Here is a 19,026-nt window from a genome sequence, read left to right as displayed (position 1 = left end):
GGAGGGGCTGGGGTGCCATAGGCAGTCTCTGGCTGGGAGACAGACCTGGGTGACTCCTGGCTAGCAGCCCAGCACATTTCTCAGGCAGCCAACCTGCCTGCCTGCCCGCCCTTCCCCTGCATAGTCTGCAGGGGCCATGTGCGTGTGTGAATAACTATGTTGTCGGAAAGAGGGGGGCATGGTGCTTTGTATGCTGCCTGTCATTCAAACAGGCAGCTCCCATTGGCCAGAAACCAGCCAATGGGATTGTGCTGGGGGTGGGGGTAGCACATTAAACCTTCCCCCCCCCCCCCCCCACCACCTCTCCAGGCTTACAGTTATGAAAGAGAAACGGCCCAGCAACCACTTTTCTGAGTGGGGTGTGGGTGGGGCGAGGCAAGAATGCAGCCTGCCTGAAGCTACCCACTGCGTCCGCGGGCTAGATTCAGTGGCTTGGTGGGCCAGATCTGGCCCATGGGCCGTATTTTGCCCAGCCCTGGCTTAGCCTGCTGTTGAACCACTCCTTGCCCGTATCAAGGCTACCAGTGTATGGCTTCATGAGCCATGACATTAAGGGTTAGAGGCAGGGTCTCCCAGCATCACAATGGGCATTTTGACTTCCCCTAGAGCAGTGGTCTCCAACCTTTTTACACCCAAGATCACTTTTTAAATGACAGAACAAGCCAAGATCTACCGCCCCGCCCCTTCCTTGAAGCCCCACCCTCTCTATTCTCCTCCTCTCCATCACTTGCTATTCCCAACCCTTATACTGCTGCTGCTTTTTTTTCTCAATTTTTCTGTAGGAAAAGGTTTTTCCAACATTTGGCCTGTCTAGACTGGACCAAATGTCAGAAAACCCTCTTCTTTTGGAAGCCCCCTTATTCCTCATGTTTGCTCTTCAACTAAAAAAAGTGGAAGAACAAATGCATCCCTGGATGCAGAAGAGTTTTTCTGGGATATCACCAGAATCCTGAAAAACTCCTGAAGTCTAACCATACCCTCGCTGGGTTGAGACAGGATGTGTAGGCTCTGGGGTGGGAATGAGGGATTTGGGTATGGGAAGGGGTGAGAGGTGCAAGCTCTGGGAGGAAATCTGGATGCAGGAGGAGGTGGAGAAGGGGACGCTGACTTGGGGAGGGGGCTCCAGGCTGGACAGTGTTGGGGTCAGATATAGGGTTAGAGTACTAAGCAAGCCACATGCTTGTGGATGTGAGGGTTCAGGAATTTGGGTTGGGGTATGCGAGGGGCTCAGGGCAGGGGGTTCCAGTGTATGACAGGCTCAGATCTAAGGTCTGGGGGAAGGGAGAGTGCAGGAGCATTATGATGCTGTGGCCTGATGGGGGCTTGGCCCCAAGTGGGGGTTTGTTGACCAGGCTTCATTTTTAAATAAAATACTATGTCAAACACAAAAAGTTTCTGCATTGTCTTTATTATGAGAAGGGCAGGGAACCTGTCTTGAATCAGGGATCACTGACCCACAGAAAAGTCAATTGGGGCCACACAAGTGAGATGCAAAAAAAAAAAAAAAAAAAAAAAAAAAACACCACACCTCCTCCAAACCCAAAAACCCCCCTCCTCTCTGCCCCAAGCCTCACTAATGTGGTCCCAATTGTGCTGGTGGGAGCAGGGAACATGGTACTGAGGAAGGGTGCTAGTGGGTGCTGGGGCAGGGGACAGGGTGCCAGTGGGGGCAGGGTTCTGCAGCTGAGGGCAGGGAACAGGGTGCCGGGAGGTCAGGGGATAGGTTTCTGCAGCAGGGGACAGGGTGTCAGTGAGGACAGAGTTTTGTGGCTGGGGGCAGGGAACAGGGTGCCTGGAGGGCAGGGGACAGGGATCTGCAGCAGGAAACAGGGTGCCAGTGGGGACAGAGGTCTGTGGCTGGGGGCAGGGGAACACGGTGCTGGGAGGGCAGGGGACAGGGTTCTGGGACAGGGTGCCAGTGGGGGCAGAGAGTCCCCTGCACCCGCCTTCTCCCAGGATTCCCCCCCGCCAGAGGAAGGAAGCTCTGTTGCACGCCTCCTCTGGGCCCAACTCCCCCACTTCCCGCGGAGCAGGAAAGCCCGCACACGTGCCCCCTCCGGTCCCAACTCCCCCCTCTCACAGAGAAGGGAAGTCCCAGCATGTGCCTCTAGAGACTCATCCCGTAAATTCCCGGAACGCCACAGACTTGGGGCAAGAAAGCAGCCAGCGCATTTCCGGAACCCCCAGAAGTGACGCACAGCTGCAGGACTTCTGTCCGCCCCGCGGGAAGCTGCCACTACCTCCATTGTCGCTCGAGATAGGTAGTGGGTCAAGGGAAATGGGGGGACCGAATGCCTCGCGATTGACTGGTTGAAGCCTCGCGATCAACCAGTCGATCACGATCAACTGGTTGGTGACCATGGCCCTAGAGTCATCTTCTAGTCCAGGAAGAAAGTCCCCATGTGCAGCTTCCTGAACAGGCCAGTGTTCCAAAAGATGCATGTGTCATGCACCTTTATGGATCAGCTTGTATTAATGTCTGTGAAACACCCACAGTGATCCACAAGCACCTGGGGACCCCCTTCTGATTAATTTACTCAGAAGCTAGGTGGTCTAGGATTCCAGAATTGGAAAATGCATGCCATCTATTTCACCTCTGCAGTTAGGGAAGCCCATCTGTGCAAAGCCATTCACAATTTCACGCACATTGCCCAGTGTCATGGTCTTTTGGAGCATGATGCAATTCATGGGTCTGCACACTTCCATCAACATGAGTCCAAACTGACCGGCAAACAATCAATAGCTGTCTGGAGTAGCCAGCTTCCACCGTGCAATTGCTGTGCACTTTTCCACTGGCAGGGCAGCTTTTGTTCATGTGTCCTTGCACTGCAGGGTGGGGTGGGCTCATCACACTGTCCCACTTTTCTCATCTGAAAGCCACTGCTTGTGATCCCAGACTTGCATGATGATGTCATCTCACCACTCAGTGCTTGTTTCCTGCATTCAAAAATGGCATTCCACAGTAGCCAGCACCTCTGTGAATGCCACAAGCCATCTCGTGCCATAGCTACCATGCATGGCAAGATCAGTGTCTGACTCCTCATCGTCACTTTGCCACTTAAGGAATAACTTGACTGCCATTTGTAATTTATCAGTTAGACCTATCAGCATTTTCTTCAACTGTTCGGGAACCATTCCTGCAGACCCAAGAGGCAGCACATGCAGCACAAAAGCCTTTGAAAGATGGCACTAAATGTGGACAGATGCACAGAGATTGGAGGGATGTATAGTGATGCACCATGGGGCATTCAGAGAGAACCCAACATGCTTCCCGACCCCCTGTCCACCTTTCCACAAGTCTCAGCAGCAGAAGAGGAATAGGTACTCTGTGGGATAGCTGCCCAGAATGCACCACTCTGAATGCTCCTGCAAGTGCTGCAAGTTTGGTCAGGCTGCTGCGTAGGCAGCTGACAGTGCAGACACACAACAGTGGTTTCACTGCTGCACTCTGTGAGCAGCGCTGTAACTGCCAGTGCTTTACATCTGCCAATGTAGACAAAGCCAAACATACTGGCACCATAATAAAAAATTCATTAGAAGTGCACCTATTTTTAAATATATAATGAAATCTGCTCCACAGACCACCTAGAGTAGAGAGCCCAGTGTTTCAAGACACCACATTAATGGGACCGCCAAGATGTCCCACCCCAGTATGGTTAGGATTTAACTATATGGGAAATTTGCACCAGTCTAACTTAAATCAGTGGGTTTGACTACACTTAATATACTACAACACTGAAGACATCTCCTATGCCAATGGGAAGGGTTTTAATATGGTACCTGGGGGCTAGGTCAACATAAAAGCCTCACTCTGAGGTGTCAATTTTTCATACTTCTGAGCAACATCATTACAGCAATTTAATTTCCTAGTATGGACCAGACCGGTCTATTTAAACTGATTCAGGCCTGGTCTACACCTACAATAACCTAGCTACATTGCACAGGGCTATAAAAAAATGCACCCTCTGTGCAACATAGTTAGATTGACTGAGCCCCCATTCTTGACACAGCTTGATTCTTCCATTGACCTTGCTATCACCTCTCAGGCCAGGTCTACACTAGACCCAGAAGGTTGGCTTAAGGTATGCAACTCCTGCTATGTACTGGCACTGTCTTCACAAATGTTCCTGTCGGCTTCTCTTACTCCTCACATTGCCCTCAACATTTGATTTAGCGGGTCTTAATTAGACCCGCTAAATCAAACACCAGAAGATAGATCTCCGGAGCAGCAAGTGGAAACATGGCCTCAGAGGGTACGTTTACACAGCAGGACTAAAGTCAAATTAAGCTACGCAACTTAAGCTACATCAATTGCGTAGCTTAAGTCAATATAGCTTAATTTGTGTTTTGGTGCTGTCTACACAGCAGGAAGTTGAAGGAAGAACGTTCTTCCTTGGATTTTCCTTACTCCTTGTGAAATGAGGATTACCATAAGTCAGAGTAAGAAGTCCTCCAGCTCGATATTATTTTGAAATAAATGCTTGTAGTGTAGATGTGCGCTATGTTATTCCAAAATAACGCTGCTGTGTAAATGTACCCAGAGAGGTGGCTGTACTACAGTGACGGAATAGCCCCTCTTTTGTTACAGTACATGGTCACACTGCAGCACTACTGCAGTGAGGCTAGTGTAGTGCTGTGACTGTGCTGATATAGTGCTTTAGGGTAGACACAACACTGAGGAGAGGGGTTCTCCCGTTGTCGTTGTCATAGTTACTTCATCTCTCACAGTGGCTAGGTCAATGGAAGAATTCTTTTGTTAGCCTAGTACTGCTGACACCAGGGGGTAAGTTGACACAACTACGACTCTCAAGGGGTGTGGATTTTTTCACACGTAAGAGATTTAGCTATGTCAATGTAAGTTTTCAGCGTAGACCAGCCCTTAGTCAAAACAGTGCAAACCCCACAGGCAGACACTTATCTCTGTCTGAAATACTTTATAGTGCTGTAACTTTCTGAGTCAGACATGTGATAAAGCACCCCCTACCAGGCACAGCAAGTTACTGCACTGTAAAGCACTGGGAGCTAGAATCCTGTCATTGATAGCTTCTTCCCTCCTGGAGATGGTTTACATACAGCACTGGGAGAGCTCTCTCTTAGCACTCCTGCTGTGGCCACACTTTCAGCTTAAAAAGCTGTGCTTTAAACTTTTTAAAGTGTAGAAAAAGCCTCAGTGCTTATTTCAATTTAGTTTCAAACTGTTCCCAGCTGACTTACAAGCCAGTCAAACTGAAATAAGAGTGTTCACATAGAAGTTTACACCGTCTGAATTAAATTGATTTAATCCACACTTTAGTTTAATCTGGTGCAAAGAGCTTGCTATAAACAAGCACTTCATTGAAAGCTATGGGGCAGATCTGCAAGTGGAACTGGCATATTTACAGTGACTTCAATAAGCCGGGATGATTGACACCAACTGAAGTTCTGGCCCATATTTTCTAAACACCTGATTAATGCTAGTTCCCTGCATGGTCAGTTCAGTCAGGTGTCACCACATTAGGAATTGTTCCACTGGGCTGTGAACATGAGCAATGTCCATTTCCGCAGCTTCCCCATGTAAGGCCCCAACTATGAACCAAATAGTCTGTGCGGTTCCTGCCTCATCCTCAGCTAATGGCTCCCAGTTTACAGAACCAGCCCAAGGGCAACGAGATGGGAGAGGGAGTCTATGAATATTTATGAAGCAAAACAAGTGGCAGAGCTAGTCCCTTTTAGCAGTCTTCATTATCTCCTCCTCCAGTCTCCTGATGAAGCAGTTGTATTAAAAACTAGGCATCTTGTTAGTGTTTCTCAGCTGCCACTCACACACAATCAGACTCACATCACTTAAACACATATAACTCTACAAATGGAAAGAGGAAGGAACAGGCTCATGTTTCTTTTTAAATCACTCGGCTGCTCGGGGACAGGGCCAGACTGTCAGACCCCTCTTGTGCCTAATCCTGCAAAGTGCTGAGCACCTGCCACAAGCTGCTGAGCACCCGCAGTTCCCATGACTTGGAGACGAGGGTACTTCGTCTCTCTCAGAAGGTGTTCGGAAGGGTGCAGCACTGCACCCTTTATTCACAGAACAAGTTTAGTTTGGACAACATCAGAACAAGCTGCCCCATAAATGCACCTCAGCCCTGCGCAGACCCATCTGTCTCTACAGAAAGATTATTTCATTCTCCAACTTCAATAAGTCCTTAGTGTTTTTGCTGAGGCTGCCAACCAGAGTGGAAATCTCTGCTAATTGTGATGTAAAAACCTGCCCTATGATGATTTCTAACTCATTTCACATCAACCAATCAGCAGCAGGCCAAACTAATGCAGGGGCTTTAGCCTAAGGGGGTCCCCGTAGGCAGCTACTGCTTCTTTTCCTCCAACCCATGGCAAGTCTCTGCCCCATGGGTTGGACACCAGTCCCTGAGACCCAATGTGTCCCACCCTGCAAAGCTGGAGCAATGAGTGCCGGCTCACCGGCATGCACCTATAACCCCTAGGCGGGGGGCATTCAGGGAACCTTTGTGCATTGCCCCACCCACAGCGCCAGCTCTGCAGCTCTCATTGGCCGGAACTGTGGCCAATGGAAGCTTCAGGGGCAGTGCCTTTGGGCACCAGGCACTGTGCACCATGAAGAGTGGCCTGGCCCCTCAACCTAGAGACTGGACCAGCCAGCCACTTCTGGGAGTAGAGCAGCACAGAGCTAGGGCAGGCAGGGATCCGCTGCACCACCAACCAGGAGCCACCTGAGGTAACTGCCTTTTGGCCGGACCCTGCACCCAGTATCCTCTCCTGCACCCCAACCCTTTGCCTCAACTTAGAGTCCCCTTCGTGCACACAAGCTCCTTCCCACAGCCCACTCCCTCACCTACACCCTAAACCTCTGTCTCAGCCCTGTGCCTCCTTCCTCACCCAAACTTGCACCCGAGCCTACATCCTGAACCTCCTGCCACACACCAAACCATTCCATTCCTGGCCCCACTCCAGACCTCACTCCCCAGGTGGAGCTGCAATTCCTCCCACACCCTAATCCCTTGACTCAGTCCTGAGCCCACTCCAAACCCCCAAGCGCCCCACAAATTTTAATAGGCCCAGTCTCACAGAAGAGTTAATCCTGCTCTGATCAGCAGCAATGAGGCATTAGTAAATTTCAGCCAGCACTAGCATTCAGATTGTGACCATATCCATCCAGTTCCCAAAAGAACCAGGCACACACCAAGGAACAGACCTATGGCTGCTATGGTTTCAGAATGTCATTTGTATGGAAGAATTCCCTCTACATTACACAGGACAGCCATTGGCATGCTGGTGGCAGAAGGGGACATGTGAGGAGTAAGACGGAACAGGGATTCTAGCCAGCACTGCCCCATTCAGGACAGGCTGCTATAATTTAGGGCACTTCCTTGGAAAGACTGAAATGTGGAGATATCCTTGATTCCTCCTGTAGTCTGCAAGCGCTGTGAGACACAGCACAGAATGTCGCTGATAGGATTCAGGAAATAATACATCAAGTGAGACACACACAGAAATGTTCACACCCACACACTCAGTAATGCAAAACTAGCTTTAGGCAAACCTGAAGAAGCATGCAACTCCCTCTTACATATGGACAAACTTACAGACGTACAAGCTTATCTACATAGAAAGTTACTTATTTGCCTTAGGTATCATAGACCCTCTTACACACAACATGCACACAGATCACAGATTCATTAGGATGTTCGTTTGTAACAAAGGCCTCGTGGTTTGCTGGAGATCGTTACCCCCACAAAAACTGATGCAATGACTCAGCTGAATAGAAATGCAAACCCAGCCAGCAAGGATTTTTTCCCCCCCTGAAGGGAGAACATTCATCACACCATTAAAACAACCTAACAGATGCAAAGGACGAGTCACAGAAAATTTCTCTATCTTGAAGTTCAGCCCTGTGACTCTGGGAGCAGAATTCCTGCATTCCCACAAGAGTCACGTCTAGACTATGTTCCCTTGCAACAAACCCCGTTGCCAGCTTTGTCCACATATTCATTCTGCTGATACCATTATTGGACCTAACCAAGTGAGTTATAAGATCAAGAACACATATTCCTGCGCATCCAGAAATATAATCTATGCTATCATGTGCCGAAAGTGTCCGTCTGCTATGTACATTGGACGAACATCTCAGACACTTCGCCAAAGGATTAATGCCCACAAAACAGATATCAGACAAGATCACAAAGAGAAAACAGTTTCTTGCCATTTTAACCAGAAAGGACACTCTCTAAATGACTTAGCCACCTGCATTCTGCTACAAAGACCTTTTACATCTGCACTTGAAAGGGAATCCTCTGAACTGTCATTCATGTTAAAATTCGACACTTGCCAACAAGGACTTAACAAGAATTTGAACTATCTCACCCATTACCAAGACAGTTTCCCCAATTATCACCTGTAATACCATTAACTCACAAACATCCCACTCTCTCTACCTTTAATATCATCTATTCACAGACACTTACCTTCCTTCCTCCCCCCCCCCCCCCCCCCCCCCGCATCCCCCTTCTGTTCTGCAATGTGATTTGTCCTTTTCATATTTGTTCATTTTTTTAATTGTATCCTTTGGTATATATGGTTGTGACTACTTTCTTCCACTATTTGATCTGAGGAAGTGGGTCTGGCCCACGAAAGCTCATCATCTAATAAACCATCTTGTTAGTCTTTAAAGTGCTACATTGTCCTGCATTTTGCTTCAACTACCCCAGACTAACACGGCTACATTTCTATCACTAGTCTAGACTATGGGTTTTTTTGAAAGAGGATATGCACATTCCACAGGAATTTGCATCTCTTCTTACGATCTCCCTTTCAAAAGAAGATCTTTCAAAAGTGAAAGTAGTCCGGATGCAGGGTTTTTTTGTGAAAAAAATCCTTTCAAAAAAACTGCGTAAATCTCCTTTTTTAAGAAAGAACTTTTTTTTTCCAAAAAAGGGGAATTTGCATATCCTCTTTCAAAAAAACCCCCCAAAAACCTGTAGTCTAGACATAGCCCAGCATTCTCGCCCGCTCTGCCTCCGAGCCAGGAACTCCCCCTGCATTTCTACCATGGTAGTGGACTGTCCCATCAACATTATCCCATGAGGAGAGGAAAGGAAATTCTCGTATCAGGTCCCTTGGGGTTTATCACTGTCTTAGCGCCTCAGGCCTCACTGCCATGCTGAAATCCTGGTGGGGATGGGATCCAGTTCTACAGGCAGATTTATATTCATTTCCCTGAAGGGCTCTGTCTAGGATACAGAAAGTCAGTGATGCAGAAGGTTCAAAGAGGCACCTTGTGTTGCTGAAAAGTTCCCGACTTTTCTATGGCTTAGCAGCATATAGCACAATCCACACAGGGACAATCTACCAACACATGTCTGGAGCCCACGTGTACACACGGCATTCACAAACCTCCCTAAAGCACAACACTGCAGACACATTGCTTAGATGAAGGCAGAACATCATATTTGGAAGCTGTAGTCTCCAAAGGATACAACTAGAACTGGTCAAAAATGAGCCGATGAGATTGTGGACGATTTTTGATAAAAAATAATTTTCATCAACATTTCAGTTTAACAAAATGCCTTTCATAAAAAAAACCTAAAAGCCCTACAATGTGGCTGAGATATTTCAATTGTCTTTTCTTTTTTTCACTTTAGGCCAAAATCCAAGTTTCCAGTTTTGCAGGAAAGCAGATACTTCTTTAAAAAAAAGTTTAGTCAAAAAGTCAAGAATCTAACTTTCCACAGAAAAAATGTTTTGACAACATTTTTGACTAGACCTACCTCACAGTTCTCTATTACAGATGAGCACGCTTGCCATCTCTTCCATTGTATCTAAATTAGGAATGCTTACCATCACACTTCCAGTCCTGCTCCACCATCAAATCACAGGTACAGTTCTAGTAACCCTTTTCTCCAGAACATCCACCTATATCTGATCCACAGGTCTCTTCTCATCTCTCTGCATGGGACTAATTCTATAGATTTACAGCAATGACTGGACTGATTCTGCTGTTTTAAGAATGAAGGTAGCTCAGAAAATCTCTCATTCCATCCCCTCACTTAAATTAACATTTGAATTATCCCACAACATTAATCTCTTCAAAAATGTCACAGGATCAGAGACGACAGAGCCAGAAAAGACCTTCCATGTCATCTGCTATGACTTTTGCAGGAGCTTTCCTCAAAACATTCCCTTTAGTAGCTAATATTTTCTAAGTCTATAATTTTCTGAATTGTCCACTCACACCAATTTTATATTCATGTAATGCCAATGACTGCTATGGGGCTACTCTTTATTTAGTCCTGTAAAGGCCAGAGGAGAATCAGGCCTAACATACCTAATGCAGTTGTGTGATGCTCTTTATTAGGTTCTTCTACATAGAGGAAGTGGAAAGCAGCTTTTGGAATACTAAGTCCATTGCCTTTTCAAAGGTAAGATACAACCCTGCAACCAAGATCAGATATTAAACTTTGTGTCATCAAAGAAGGAGGGGAGAACACTTTGCTACAACAGAGGCTAGGGGAAGTTTAGTCTTAATTGTGCATATCATTTATATAACACATTCAGTATTGCATATAGTACCTCCAAAATATACCTGAAATAGCTTAGAGCACAGAGATCCCCTTGAGACTGTCACCCGAAGTGCTGATCATGCCACTACCTTCCCTCTGTGGCATCACACCAGGCTGTCCTGCTGGGCCAGAAGCTCTGGTCTCCCCCAGCAAAGGCACAGAAAAGTTCAGGTAACAGCCTCTCAGCAGAATAACACAGAAGCTGAGAACAGCTCTGCTTTGGGAAAGCTCAGTTACAGGGACTTGACAGCACCCAGGAGCAAAACCCCAAATGAATCTGTCTTACTCTGAATAAAAACTTGACACAGAGAAAGCTCTTAAAGTTCAGTCTCTTTATCAATGAAAGACAGATATGCACAGCTGTTGCTCCCTTCCCTCAGGTAACAATTATCTATACTGGGTTTGATAATAAACAAATTATTTTATTAAATACAAAACGTAGGATTTAAATGGTTACAAGTGATGACAGACAGTTCAAAGTAAGCTACTACGCTAAAATAAACAAAATATGCCAGCTAAGCCTAATACACTACGAAAAATTGTTACAAATAATAATTTCTCACCCTAGTCCTTATTTCAGGTAAAGTCCTGCTGGCCAGAGCTGATCTGTTTTCTGACCTGGGCCCAGCTTCTCCCATCTCCCTTGTTAGAGTTCTTTGTTTTCAGGTCTCTTCATGTATCCTCTTGTTAGAGATGTAAGTGAATAGTCAAGTAGTTGATTACCTAGTAAGCCTAGGCTTATCAGATAATTGAGTGGACTAATCATCTACTTGCTCCTTGCCCCTCCACTCCCTCTGTATCAGAGGCAGCAAAGTGGGGAGGAGGAGCAGAAACTAGTACTGGGGAAGCTGCCTTAAAAGCTATCAGTGGCAGCAGTGTGGGGAGTCTACCATGAAGCAACCAGCAGAGGCTGCTCTAGAAGCAGCCCTTGTCCACAGGGGGTCCCAGTGAGGAGCCAGGTGCGGGAGCTATCTCTGACGTGGCTCTGCATTTTAAATGTAGTAAGAGTCAGGCTTCCTATGTGCCTGGCTCTTACTACAATAAACTGCAGAGCCACAGCAGGGATAGCTCCTGGACCCAGTGCGAGCCAGGACGAAGCAAGCCTTCTATTATTGACTAATCATATAGTCAATAAACATTTTATCGACTACATGATTAGTGAATTACCCATTTCTAAACATCCTTATTTCTTGTGATGGGGAGTTGTCTGTGAAGCCAGCTGAAGACTATCATCATTTGCTTCCCATCCATTAAATAGAATTTCCCCAGAGTGGGAATCCTTTATTCATTTCTCCCCACCTCTCTGAAAGAATATAAAATTCATGATAGATTCCAGCACCAGGTGGCATGGTTGCCATCTTTGTAGGACCAAACACAATCCAGGCTTACCGGAAAAACAAGACTGTTCACAGATCATTGCCTTGAGCACTAGGACATTAAGTTCCTTGAATACCAGTAATGGCTTTCACTAGAAGACCTAGATTAATAAACAGGTTTAAACTTTATATTTCCAAATTTTCTTACAAGAATGATACATGCACACAAATAGAATATACACATTCAAGCTGTTCCCATGGGATCTTATCAACCAACTCCATGAGTTATGCATATTCATCTTCAAAAACATATTTCCATAAAATATTTTGGGGCACAATGTCACAATACATACCATACATTAAAGAGATTCATATGATCTAAACTGAAATCCATTCATATTGTTTACATTTTACTGTCCAGAAGCATTTAACACCCAAGAAAGGTGAAAGTTCTGAGCTCTCAACCTGGACAACTAATTCTGATCTTAGAGTTGCTTTCCTGCTAGATGTAGTGGCTTCTGGAGATTTACTTTGTTCTTAATAAAAGTGAAAGTTTTTTCAGTACATTTAAGTGGATACTTTGTGATCCTTCAGTACACAAAACATCTAAAGTCTCATTTGAGGTTCTAGTAACACAAGTTTGGTTTGGGGTTCATAACGTCACCAGAATTCTCATTCCTGTCAGGGTTCACATTATTCAGTAAATTAATTGAGTATTAGTAAGTCCTATTTAGTCCAAAAATTAGGTTCTATAATTTTTTACAAACCTAAAACAAACTGAAACATTTCCATGAAGATTATATTTTAATTTTAAAAAACCCATACAACAATGGAACATTTTAAATCTAAAAATGTATTGTAGCAATTGCTACTATGTTGTATCTAGGGCTTCTGATTTTTGGTTTTAAGTGATAAACATGATAAACATCCTGATACCAAAATAAATAAAGAATGGAAGAAAGAAGAAATCAGTGTTTATCCAACAAACACCGGTTACTTCTATCTAAGAGCTTGTTGACACAGAGCAATAACGTGGCCTACAGAGAGGATTTCTAAAATTCACTAATGTTTGCATGGTAATTGGTTCATGCAGATCGTACTGGTTCACACGAAAGTGTCCCTGGTGCACTTTAACGCAGCGCTGTTTAAAACAGTATGATGTTAAAGCACATCAGGGAACATTACAAAGATATTATTGAGTACAGTCTATACAAACAGAAAGCCCTGAAAACCCATGATTTTTGCACATCTATATAAAATTCCAAAACTGCTATAAACAAGCCCCTAAAATTAAATTAACTCAGAAAGCAGAAATCCAAGTTATTGTACAAATAATGTAAAGTGAAGTAGACTAGAAAATAACTAGTTAGACAAAAGTGAAATGAACTATTCTCATTAACTTAGCTGAGAAAAATGCACAAGTCAAACAGCATAAAAAGTGAAAAGTGAACTAGATATTTCAAATATTCATTTTAATAATCTTAGGACTAGAAGAATCATATCATCAGAGGACTGGAAGGGACCTCAAGAGGTCACCTAGTCCAGTCTTCTGCATTCACAACACGACTAAATATTAGCTATCCATGACAGGTGGGGTTTGTCTAACCTGCTCTTCAAATTTGCCAATGATAGAGATTCCATAACCTCCCTAGTCGATCTATTTCAATGCTTTAACTGCTCTTATCATTGGGAAGTTTTTCAAAATGTCCAACCTAAACTGCCCTGCTTGCAATTTAAGCCCATTGCTGCATGTCCTATCCACAGAAGTTAAAGAGAATAAATTTTCTCCCTCCTCCTCAAAACAACTTTTTATGTACTTAAAAACTGTTATCCTGGCCCCTACTTTCTGTTTTCCAAACTAAACAACCCATTTTTTTTCTAATCTTCCCTCATAGGTCATGTTTTCTAGACCTTCAATCATTTTTGTTCTTCTTCTTTTGGACTTTCTCCAATCAATCCACATCTTTCCTGAATGCAGTGCCCAGAACTGGACACAATACTCCAGTTGAGGCCTAATCAGCATAGACTAGAGAAGAAGAATTATTTTTTTGTCTTGCTTACAACATTCCTGCTAATATGCCCCAGAATGGTGTTTGCTTTTTTTTTTTTTTTTTTTTTTTGTAACTGTGGTACAATATTTACTCATATTTAACTTATGATTCACTATGACACCAGGTCCTTTTCTGTAGTACTCCTAGTTTTTTTCCCATTTAAATAATCGCCGCTTCATTTCAATTTAAATGGCTGCCGCGCTGAGCCGATCAGCTGTTTGTCTGCTCAGCGCGGTAGTCTGGACGCTCTGTGGTCAACATCAAAGGCATTTGTCGACCTCGCAGGTATGCCCCCTGGAATGAGGTTTACCTGATCGGCTCAGTGCGGCAGCCACTTAAATTTAAATGAAGCGGCGATTATTTAAATGGGAAAAAATTATTTAAATCGCCGCTTCATTTTCCTATGCCGGGTAGCCTAATCTACATGCCTCTGTCACCAGAGACATGTAGTCTAGACGTACCCTAAGTGGTGTACTTTGCATTTGTCCTGATTCAAGTTTGGGGAGAGGGGATAGCTCAGTGGTTTGAGCATTGGCCTGCTAAACACAGGGTTGTGACTTCAATCCTTGAAGGGACCATCTAGGGCAAATCGGTCAGGGATGGTACTTGGTCCTGCTGTGAAGGCAGGGGACTGGACTTGATGACCTCTGAAGGTGGGTCTCTTCCAGTTCTATGAGATAGGTATATCTCCATATTAATTTCTAAAAGTTCATCTTATTTACTCAAAACATTGGTCCAGATCATTCTCAATTTGATTCTTATCCTCCAAAACACCTGCAACCCTTCACAAACTTTATAGGTGTATTCTCTTTGACATTACCTGAATCATTGATGAAGATATTGAACAGAACCAAACCCAAAACTGATCCCAGCAGGATCCCACTTAATATGCCCATCTTCTAGGTATTTGCAAACTGATGGCTTAATTATTTGCTCCATTATCTTTCCAGATACTGAAGTTAATCTGATTGGTAACTCCCTGGGTTGTCCTTATTTCCCTTTTTATAGATGGGAACTATATTTGCTCTTTTACTTTCCTCTGTAATCTCTCCTGTCTTCAAAGATAATCGCTAATTGCTAAAATACCTCCTCAGTCACCTTCTTGAGTATTTTTGGATGTTTTTTAAGTCCTGGTAACCTTAAGAAATCTGACTTGTCTAATTTTTAACTTGTTTCTTATTTTTGCCTCTGGTCTTACATAATTTTCATTGGCATCTACTGTGTTAGACATTCAGGGCACCTCTAAAAAAAGGAGGTTTATGCAGCTTTTAGACAAAGGGGAGGAGGGTTCGCCGAAAAAGCTGCGTCTTAACTACTTTCACTTTCAAAAGCTCTGCTTTCAAAAGTGCGATTGGAAGAAGATATGCAAATTCTCATGGAATTTGCATATCTTCTTTCGACCGTTCCCCGTAGTCCAGATGAGCCTTCAATCACTACTAATCTTTTTGGAGAAAACTGAAATTAAAAAACTCGTTTAATACTTCTGCTATTTCCACACTTTCTGATATTGTTTTTTCCCCTCTTTGAGTAATGGGCTTACCCTGTCTTTGGCCTTTCTCTCTCTTCTAATGAATTTGTAGAATATTTTTCTAGTCGCTAATGCTGTTTATATCTCTAGTTAATTTAGTCTTTATTTTGTGCTTTTGCCTTTCTAATTTTGTCCAAACATACTTGTGTTATTTATTTTCATCCTCTGTAATTTGACTTAGTTTCCACTTTTTGTAGGACTCTTTTTTTTTGAATTTCAGATAATTGAATCCAGGGTGGTCACTTGACATACTTCCTACCTTTCCTAGGCAGTGGAGTAGTTTGCTCTTATGTCTCCTTGAAAACCTATCAGCTCTCGAACTTGCTTCCATGGAATCTTCCCTACCACCTCTGGCTATGTCTAGACTGCAGGCTTCTTTTGGATGAAGATTTTCCGGAAGAGATCTTCTGGAAAAACTTCTTCCGAAAGAGAGCGTCCACACTGCAAAAGCGCATCAAAAAAGTGATTTGCTTTTTCGAAAGATAGCGTCCATCCTGAATGGACGCTATCTTGCATTTCAGCTGTAATTACTATGGACGGAGTGGCCACCAGGGCACCTGTCCTTTTACCTCTTTCCTCTTCTTCCAAAAAAACTCCCTCTTCCCCATCCATACCTGCCTTTTTCCAAAAGAGCTCTTTCAGAAAAAGGCTTCTTCCTCATAGAATGAGGATTAACAATGTCAGAAAAACCCCTCTGTTCTTTCGATTTTCTTTTGGAAGAACACGAGTGCAGTGTGGACATAATTGAAGTTTTTTCGGAAACCTGCCCTCTTGAAATCCACTCCCTGTATTGTGCTACTTTCCCTCCAACCATTCCTGAGAATCATGAACTCTACCATTTCATGACCTCTTTCACCCAAGCTATCTTCTGCTTTCAAATTCTCAACCAGTTCCTCCCTATTTGTCAAAATCAGATCCAGAACAGCCTCTTGCCTAGTAGCTTTCTCTACCTACTGAAATAAAAAAATAACTCCAATACATTCCAAGAACTTGCTGGATAATCTGTGACCTGCTGTGTTATTTTCCCATCAGATATCTGATAGTTGAAGTCCCCCATCACCACCAGACTTTGGATGATTTTGTTAGTTGTTTAAAAAAAGCCCAATCCACCTCTCACCTCTTCTTACTTGGGTTTACCGTGACACCACTTTTTTTTAAAACCCCTTTCTCTCTTAACTAATGACTTTCAACAAGTCTGTCTCCTAGTTCCAATTTCATCTCAGACCAAGTATGTACATTTTAAATATATAAGGCAATACCATCTCTCTTTTTCCCTGCCTAGCGTTCATGAGCAAGCTGTACCCTCCTATACCAATATTCCAGTCCTATCCCACCAATTAATTCTCCGTGATGCCAACTATATCACAGGTGTATTTATTAAATAGTAATTCAAGTTCTTCCTGCTTATTCCCCATATTTCTTGCATTAATGTACTGACACTTAAGGTTATTATTGGTAACAGATTACAATATGTGTTTGTCTTGTTTTAAACATAAAAACAAATTATGTGTTGGCAGAACTCTGTGGAATAACAGAGAACATGGCCAATGATTTTTCTCTTGGCCATGTCCTTTAACTTCTCAGTGAGTAGAGGAATTCTGCCAACATTTCTTCAGTCCCGAGTGTTTTCTTAGCGTGAAATTGTATGTCCTGACTCCTGCTTTTGACAGGAATTCAATAAGAGAAGCAGGATCTCTTTAGCTCCTTCGTGACAGTGGCACAAGTTTGTAGAGATTCTTTTTATTTGAATCGGTAAGTATTAGACGGCATTTTCTGTCACTTATTCATGAGTTTCTTTTCTTCCTGTTTTTTTTCTTATTGAAAGTCACCTGAAAACCATGGTGATCTGTGTTGATGTAGGGTTAGAAGAAGTATTGGAATGTTTATTGAAACAGTCAGGGAACAGCTGTGATGCTTTATTAATTCTTTTATTTTACAACCTCATGGTTAGGTAGACTTTTCTGTAAGTAACTTCTGGAATTTAGTGGAGTCCAAGAATTTTCAGGGTTGGACCACCGTGGTCATTTCTTTCTGTCTTGCAAGAGGAATAGTTCTTACTTTTACCCAAAGGAGGATGTGGTCTGATCACAACAAGAGGGTGATTTTTGCAGGAGCCAGTCCAGAGTATGGCTGACTGTGTGTATAAATAAAAAAAAAAAATCAACTCAAGGGGGAAAGTTTACATTGGAGGTTTTGAACTACTGGATCAATGACACTACCAATGTGGATGCAGACATTTCTCTTCTTCATGTCAGAATGTTTCCATCACCTCATCTAGGAAGCCTTTGGTTTCCGGCTATAAAGCAGTGGTTCTCAACCCATGGCCTGCTGGTTGACTGCAGCCCAATCAGCACACAGCTTTGGCTGCTCATGTGATATTGTCAGGGCCATACCAGTAATAGTATATACACTGTATAGGTGCAGCACATATACAGCCGGTCCCTGGGTTGCGAACGGTCAACTTACGACCGTTCGCAGTTATGACTGAAGCTGTCGCAAAAGGCGGACCCCAAGTTACGGACCTGATCCATGCTTATGAACAGCAGGGTCACATGCAACTCTATGGGGTCCGACTTACGAACAAACTGAGTTATGACCAATTGCTTGGTCTATAACCGGTTCGTAAGTCGGGAAGAGGCTATAATAAAAGGGAGCTGCATATGAGGCCCACAGTGGTAAACAGGTTGAGAACCATAGCTAGAGAGGCAGCAAAATCATGGCTCCGAAGAACTTTTCATTTCATAAATAATATAATGAACCCAGACTGCCACCCCGCAGTTTCAAACCGCAGCTGCTCTCCTTGGAAAAATTTATCTTATTTCACTGGGTGGATCTCCTGCATCTGAGAACAGCAGAAAAGCAGCAATCAAAACTCTCACTTTTGACTCTGACCCTCCTGGATGCAAAGTCAAACAACAGATAGGGCCACACTATTCCATCTCTCTCTGATGCTGTTGGGATTGGTAATGAGAAGAGAGGCTGAAGTGTGAACATCATGCAGATGACACCCACTTCCACACTCCCTTTACATACAACATAAACAGTATCAGCCCCCAGCTTTCCAGGCCAGATGGAGAAAGATGATACGTGTAGGAAGAGAAAAGCATTTTAAAAATCACTTTCTTTAAGTTGTTCCTCTTATTCAAGGCATCTGCCTTCAGAGTGTCAAGATGACCCACAACCTTGGGATCTGTTTGGAGTCGTCAGTGTTACCGGATGCCCAAGTAGCCATGGCAAGAAAAAAAAACCCCACAATATTTCCATTGGCCACTGAAGCTAAGATTGCACCTCATCCTATCACACAGACCTGGTTATAGTGATTCAGGTATTCATGACTGTCAGGCTTGATTACTGAACCTCATTATATTTAGGAATGAAGCCACACACTTTGAAAAAGCTCCACACAGTGCAAAAAACCAGCAACCTATCAGCTTATTTAAACAAGTCATCGTTGAACACACCACCCTGTGCAATCTCGACATTAGCTCATCTTTAAATACAAGAGTCCAATTCAATTTTTCTGTCCTGGTGTTTGAAGTCCTTCCAGGAATGGGGACTAC

General features: G+C 43.8%; 2 protein-coding genes across 2 annotated transcripts in view; one reads left to right on the top strand and one right to left on the bottom strand.

The window, feature by feature from the left end:
* The window catches only part of BRAF (B-Raf proto-oncogene, serine/threonine kinase), a 568,039-nt gene that overhangs the window by 135,026 nt on the left and 413,987 nt on the right, over positions 1-19,026 (top strand). The window lies entirely within an intron of this gene.
* Positions 1-19,026, bottom strand: part of TMEM178B (transmembrane protein 178B) — a 347,923-nt gene that overhangs the window by 124,136 nt on the left and 204,761 nt on the right. The gene's annotated exons all lie outside the window — the stretch shown is intronic.

The sequence above is a fragment of the Pelodiscus sinensis genome, chromosome 1, assembly GCF_052426305.1.
Source record: "Pelodiscus sinensis isolate ZL-2025 chromosome 1, ASM5242630v1, whole genome shotgun sequence".
In the NCBI taxonomy this organism is placed as follows: domain Eukaryota; kingdom Metazoa; phylum Chordata; order Testudines; family Trionychidae; genus Pelodiscus; species Pelodiscus sinensis.
The sequence above is the reverse complement of the archived record's forward strand: the minus strand, read 5'-3'. Positions and strand labels throughout refer to the sequence as shown.